Source organism: Rattus norvegicus, chromosome 16 (genome assembly GCF_036323735.1).
Source record: "Rattus norvegicus strain BN/NHsdMcwi chromosome 16, GRCr8, whole genome shotgun sequence".
NCBI classification, from domain to species: Eukaryota; Metazoa; Chordata; class Mammalia; order Rodentia; family Muridae; genus Rattus; species Rattus norvegicus.
Window position 1 is genome coordinate 27336322 of NC_086034.1, and position 7526 is coordinate 27343847.

The window sequence follows — 7526 nt, forward strand, 5'->3', positions numbered from 1 at the left end:
TAATTAAAATTTTGAGGCATTTCTCTCAAATACAATTACATTTGGTTGAAAGTCGCATCAATGTTGAAATTCCTTTCTCCATGTCTCCTTGGAGAAGTATTGGCTGTCCTTTACGGTGGACAATATTTTCATGGGTATCTGTCAAGTAAACAGACTTGGAAGATAGGGACAGTAAAACAAATGCTAAACTTACAGCATATGTTTTCAAAGTTCAATAATGCAGCAAAATATCTACGCAGGTAGCTACCAGGCCCATTTCAACCACTCTACTGAGACACAAACAAATGAAAAGGAGCACAAACAAGCTCCTTTTCATGAACTCATGCTGCTTGCCAGGCCATAGGTCCTTCTTGCCTGATAGAGAAATCTCATGTCTTCTGGCAGCAGCCATGAAACTTGCCTTCTACCTTCTTAACTCCTAGACAGAGGAATGATACACAGCAGACTACTGGCTAGTCATGCACTACCTGTTTTGGGACACATCCTTGCACACGTCTCTGTCTTACTGTAACAATTCTATTCATTTTCATCTCATATCTGAGCAAGCTCACTGTCTTACTTTATTCCCTTCTGCCCTTCTATGTCTTACTTGGGATATTTCTATTGCTTTTGTGTATTAGATTTGGTTACTTACTAGTTACATTTTTCAATATATCTTCCTTTCATGGTTTGCAGAAAATTTAAATAACGTTGTAGAAAACTTCTAAGTTCTCAAGAGTCTTATGTCTTTAAATCCTTTCCTGGCTCTGGCTTCCTATTCTACTGATACGTTTATCTTTCTATTCTGCCCCTTTCTTTATTTATTTCCTGACATTAAGCTATTTATAATATCGGACCCATTATCTTGATTTTCACTGGGAGAAAACATAGCTTATGAAAAGAATAAGGAAATAGATGATTTGCTAGATGTGGAGAAAGTTCATAGTACAACATGATTTAGGGGTTAGGTGGTCATTTTTGCCCTGCCTGACATAAAGTGTATACTTAAACTAATAGCTGCGTGACTCCTGTTTTCGCATAGTGTCCCTCTTAGGCTCTCAACTCCTGGGTGCTCTCAATAGCACACTATCAATACATATATATGTCAACCATCTTGTTGCATTGGAGGTACCAGCTAGAAGTGAGAGCAACGAAGAAGAACTTATGCATCCTGACTCCCTCTTCATGGAACCATGGCTGAAGAAAGCTGCATGTGTTCATCTGTCAGACCCCTGTGGTCATTTGATACAGCTGCTGGTGCTTTGGAGACTTGAGTGCGAATGGCTTTCTGCTGCTAGTAAACTCGGGAGACTTCACTCTTGCTCACTCTGCTTTTGGCTTTTTGTTAAGAAAATTTCAGTCAACTGTTGCCCTACAAACACTGAACAGTTATTCCTTTCTATGGCCCTCTCCAGTGAGGAAGCTGAAGCTCACAAAAACTGTTGGGTTCTAGGACTGAAGACACCAGCAAAGACTCTAGTGGAGGAATTGGGACACAGAAGTGAGCCTGTGTGTTTGCCTTTTCCAGAGTTAGAACGGCCTTCAAAATGGCGGGTTGCCTTTCCAGCAGTGACTATAATTTATTTGATTTCATTCATTACTAAATATATGAGAACATGCTTTTAAGTAAAGTTCCATTTCTTCTTGATGTTTATAAGTTTCCTAACAGTGGACAATTCACTTGAAGACCCTCCAACTTGACCCAGAGACATAATTTATGCTAAATAATAAATAAATATTGTTTCTCTACTACAAGTAGCGTAAACTACCATTTTTCATTTCTGAGTTGATCATGTATTTGGTCTGAATGAAGATCGTCTTTTTCAGGAAGAATTCTGTTATCTTCTCAGTGGTTTACTTAAAATAAATCCTAAAAGGACATTATTCATAATCATTCCCTACCAGCCCGTTCTCATGCCAGGAAACTTGTGAGGACAATGTTGTGAGTGTTAAAAGTAAGAGCAGTGAGTACTAGAGTGCAAGAGAAAACATTCTCAAGAATTTAAATTTTTCTCATTTTAGAACACCCCATGAAAGTCTTGTATAACCCAGACAGACAGAAAGACCTTACCAAAGTGGACTTTGATTTCAGGAAAAGGTAGGGACCTGTTCTCCCTGGTGATTTAGGATCGGACTAGGTCCATCTCCACTCAGTTATTGAGTAGATTCCTACCAGCAAGTGTACACACCAAAAACACCCATAGAAAGAGCGGGATTGCGGTAGTTTCCTTCTGATGTTTTTGGTCCCATTCATTTCATTCCTTAATATATAGAAACTCGATTTTCTGTAATGTTTACACACAATACTTACTGATTATTTCAAAAACAGTTTGTTTGACAAACATCCAGCTTATAAGAAATACTATTTAATTCTTTCTGACTTTTTGCATACTTATCTTGAAAACATATCCTGATATACATCGGAGACAAGCAACATTCTGTTGGAATTAATACAAGTTGTGTGTGTGTGTGTGTGTGTGTGTGTGTGTGTACAGATGCATACAGTTATTATACAAATTGTCTAGAAAAATTATTTGAACAGAACCTTTGTCCTACATAGCTCTATGACTATAGATAAGAGTGACTAATATGTTTATTTTGGGTAAACATATTTTTATATCCTTGAAAAATAATACAGCTAAAAATTTTTTCCTGAATTTCTTTTGAAGAAAGGTTATAAGCCATAATATTTAGTAATAGCAGTGATATAAATATTTTTCAATATCAAAAGGTTAAGAAATGTGACAAGTCTAGAGGAAAAAAAAGCCATCCCAGATGCTGCTAGAGCACTATAAAATGTGCATGCTAGAAGCAGATAAACCTGAAACACAGACATTGCCCAACTCTATAAGCACAGGCTCAGAGACTGGAGTGAGTCATAACTCGATCTCTCCCGCAGATTGCCTGCCTGGTACCCATTATCCCAATGCCAAGCATCTGAACTTCACAGTGGGGCTCAGCCAGACTAAGCTCTACCAGGTCAATGTGACAGAACACAGAACACATTTATTTTCAAAATAAGCACTTAGTCCCCTCTCTCTGTCTTTGATAGTTCTAAAAGAATTAAAATTTGGGCTATTCCTGAGCAAGTACCTTAAGCTTATCGCTTCAAATCTTCTTCCTAAAATACACACACACACACACACACACACACACACACCGCCACTGCCACCACCACCACCATCATCATACTCATCATCACATCTTGTTAGCGCACACTACAATCTGGCAAAGATTCTTTTCTTGACCAAACTCTCCAAGGCCCATCTGTGTGTTCCCTTATAAAGCTCTGTTTTAGCAAAAACTGTCTACACTCTGTATTTGATCAGCTGAGTCCCTAACCAGATTTCTTATCCTCCACTCCCAAATACCTATGTCAGATCACTTTCGGCTGTCTTCAGCAAAAGTGCTATTAGATTTGTTTATCCCTACACTCTATCATTCTTGATGTGGTTTCCCATCTCTTGGAACATACTCAGATTACCATGAAATATTTGAAATTAAGTTCAATCTTTTACCATCACTGCATTGCACTGCACTGCACTGCACTGCACTGCACTGGTACCCACTGTAGCAGTTATGAATAAAACCTGTTTTGTTATGCTTTCAAAACTATGGATACGTTTTTACTGACATATCTTAACTTCTTTTCATTCTATGACTTGGTAACTATGCATCTAGATGCCTTAGTGGAGAAATCTGAGAGTATATGCCTTTAACATGTCTACTTATATTCAAAGGAGCACAGGTGTTTGTTGTGCAAGTTGATAGGTAGATAAAGGGACCATTAGAAAGCATTAATTAAGAATATATTATAAAAGATTAACATAAATAAAACAGTATGCTTTATGTATAAGCATTTTAAATTAAAATATATAACTATACCAAAATAATGCTTCACTTTTTAATCTAATTTTTATTACACTTATTTATGAGGGAGCTCATCCATGAGGATCAGAACATGAGAAAGTCAGAGGACAACTTGTGAAAATTTGTTCTTTTACTCTGAGTGTCCTGTAGATCAAACTCAGTTCTCTAGGCTTGGTGTCAATCACCTTACTCCCAGGGCCGTGTCAAAGGCCAAGTCTTTGCTTTGATATTTTAGTATTGAACTCTTGTGTTTGAAACTCCTGATTTTCTTTTTTCTTTTTCTTTTTTTTCTTTTCCATGGGCTTCTGTGGCTTTTATTTTTGCATGTAAACCACTGGGGGGAGTCTTGATGGTGTGGGCATCCTAGAGATTAGGCTGGAGTTCTGAGTGCTCCAGACACTAGCTGGAAAGTCAGGTGACAGAAACAATGATTCAGACCGATTACATGATTACAAAGCTGGGGGGTCCATCAGGGCTCCAGGTGGTCGGGGTGGACGTCTAAGGAAGCAGTAACATGGGAGGGGCAAGCACTGGGCCAGCCTTGAGCCGCCTGGATGACATCAGAGACAGAGGATCTGGTAGCTCCAGGGATCTCCGGTCTATGCCTTACTTGGCCAGGGGGTTCCTGAAGGACCTGCCAGAAAACTTGGCTTTGCTGCCCAGCTCCTCCTCGATTCTAAGGATCTGATTGTACTTGGCCAGGCGCTCAGATCGGCAGGGGGCACCAGTTTTGATCTGCCCAGTGCAGAGCCCCACCACCAGGTCGGCAATGAAAGTGTCCTCAGTCTCCCCAGATCAATGGGACACCATGACACCCCAGCCATTGGACTGGGCCAGCTTACACGCCTGCAGAGACTCGGTCACAGAGCCAATTTGGGTCACTTTGAGCAGGAGGCAGTTGCAGGACTTCTCGCCTGCAGCCTTGGCGATCCGCTTAGGGTTGGTCACTGTGAGGTCATCCCCCACCACCTGGATGCCTGCAGTTGCTGTGAACTTCTGCCAAGCATCCCAGTCATCCTGGTCAAAGGGATCTTCAATGGACACCACTGGGTAGTCCTTGATGAAGGACTTGTACAGGTCGGCCAGTTGGTTGGGTGTAATGTACCGGCTGGCGTCATCCGGAGACTTGAAGTCCAGGTCATACTTGCCAGCCCTGTAGGTCGCAGAGGCAGCCACATCCATGCTGATGACAACCTGGTCAGTGAATCCGGCCTTTGCAATTGCAGTCTTGAGCAGCTCCACTGCTCCTTTGTTCTCCAGATTGTTAGGTGCTAATCCACCCTCATCACCCCACATTGATGGCGTCTTTCCCGTACTTCTCCTTGATGACGTTCTTCAGGTTGTGGTAAACTTCTGCTCCAATGCGCATGGCTTCCCAGAAAGAGGATGCCCCCACAGGCAGGATCATGAACTCTTGCATGGCCAGCTTGTTGCAGCATGAGAACCGCCGTTGATCACATTGAAAGCTGGGACCGGCAGGATGACTTCAGGGTTGCCGGCCAAGTCGGCAATGTGACGGTAAAGGGGCACCCCCTTCTCCACGGCACCAGCCTTGCAGACAGCCAGGGACACTCCCAGGATGGCATTTGCACCAAACTTAGATTTATTCTCGGTGCCGTTCATCTCGATCACCAGCTGGTCAATCTTCTCCTGCTCCACAACATTCAGTTTCTTGCTAACCAGAGCAGGTGCAACAGCCTTTGAGACACTCTTCCCCATGAAGTGGGTCTTATCATTGTCTCGGAGTTCTAAGGCCTCGTAGATGCCAGTGGACGCACCGCTGGGCACCGCAGCACGGAAGAGACCTTTTGCAGTGTAGAGATCCACCTCAACGGTGGGATTCCCACGGGAGTCAAAGATCTCTCTGGCATGGATCTTGAGAATGGACATGGTGAAGTTCTGGCAGTAGGATCGCTGCGGAGTAAGGAAAGAGCGAAACTCCTGATTTTCAAATCATCCCTTTAGTTAGAAAATACCCAAGTTCTGTATTTTTCTCAGCAAATTAAATACTTGAATATATTCTACAATTTATCACTAATGCCTACACTACAGGTTATAAATACAAGAAGAAAATATCAGCCATACACCGATTTCTCCCTAAGGAAATGCCATTAGTGTTTAACTCTTAATTGATAACTTATTAGGCGTTACTCTCACATCTTGGGAATTCACTTTATATTTTCATGCTACAAACTATTGGAATGTTCCTCAGGACTCAAAAGTCATAAGTATACAGAGTTGACAACCAAAATTGCTTGTTGCACTTGGTATCAAGCATGAAATCATAAACACCAACATGTGATTGAAAGTAATAATAGATTTCAATCTAGAAACTGAACACTTCATTCAGACATTTCATGTGACAATATCTCTGTTTCTATTTGAACAAAATATTTTTTGAAATTCACAGATGTTCTTCTACTTTAAAAGTTGCCAATCTTATACTTGCCCTGGAAATAGTGAGTAGCAGGAAGCCTTGAGGTAAACTAGCTTATTGCTTTCTTAGGTATTGGAATCTTGTTCAGTGGAATTCTTCCAAGAGTCAGACATGTACCATCTTGTGTCTGTTTGAAGTCATCTGTTGGGGATGTTTGGGGGATTTGGGCAACCCCCAGTTATCTAAATGTTAACACATGTACTTTCTACTACACTATCCATGCACACCATGACAAGGACAATCTCTGAAGGTTCAAAGGCAAATGAAACCCTTTGTTAAACAAAGTTAAATAAAGTTCCACCATAAGTTACTGAGTTTATTAACTTCCAGATAATCTCACCAATGATAGTAAATCAATAGACAATAAAAACTTATTTCTGATTGATGCCAACATTAAAAACATTAAAATTGCAGTCCTTTTTTTCTGACAGTCATTTTAATTTTTAATCTAGATTTCATTCCTGTAATTAATATGTGCTACATGTTTATATTTTTTAAAGTAGTTAAATATTACTCACTGAGATTAGGAATATCTTCTTCACATTTTTGAACTATAATAAGAAAGTTAACTCACCAAAGAAATGAAATATCTATACAATGAAAACTTAAGAACACTGAAGAAAGAAGTTGAGGGAAACATTAGAGGATAAACAGACTTCCTACGCTCATAAAAGAGAATAATGAATACTGTGAAATATACGTCTTGCCAAAACCAATCTACAAGTTCAGTGCAATCTCAGTGAAAATTCTTAGGCCATTCTTTAGAGAAACAAGCAAACAAATAAAAAACCTAATATTAAATATGTATGGAAATGCAAAAGACCAAGGATAGGCAAAACAATGCTGAACAAATCAACCCTGTGGAAATTATCACCATGCTTGGCCTCAAGTTATATTTCAGAGATGAAGTAATAAACACAGCATGATGCTGGAACAGAAAAACACATACACACACACACACACACACGCACACACTCACACACACGCATACACTGGAGAAATGATAGTAACTTCAATAAATGCTGTGGGAATACAGAATATCTATATGCAGGAGAATTAAACTAGATATTAATGTTTCATCCTGAACAAAAATAAACTCCAAATGGATCAAGACTTTAGCATAAACCTGAAACTCTAAAACTTAGAGAAAGGGAAGATAGTAGACTATAATAAGTTACAGGCATGGGAAATGACTTTATAAGTAAGAATTTGGACACTCAGGAAACAAAACCCAATAACT

The 7526-nt window shown here is 40.0% G+C and overlaps 1 pseudogene; it reads right to left on the reverse strand.

Moving 5' to 3' along the window:
• Positions 1-4440: 4440 nt before the first annotated feature.
• Eno1-ps8 (enolase 1, pseudogene 8) lies at positions 4441-5776 on the reverse strand (annotated as a pseudogene).
• Positions 5777-7526: the final 1750 nt, after the last annotated feature.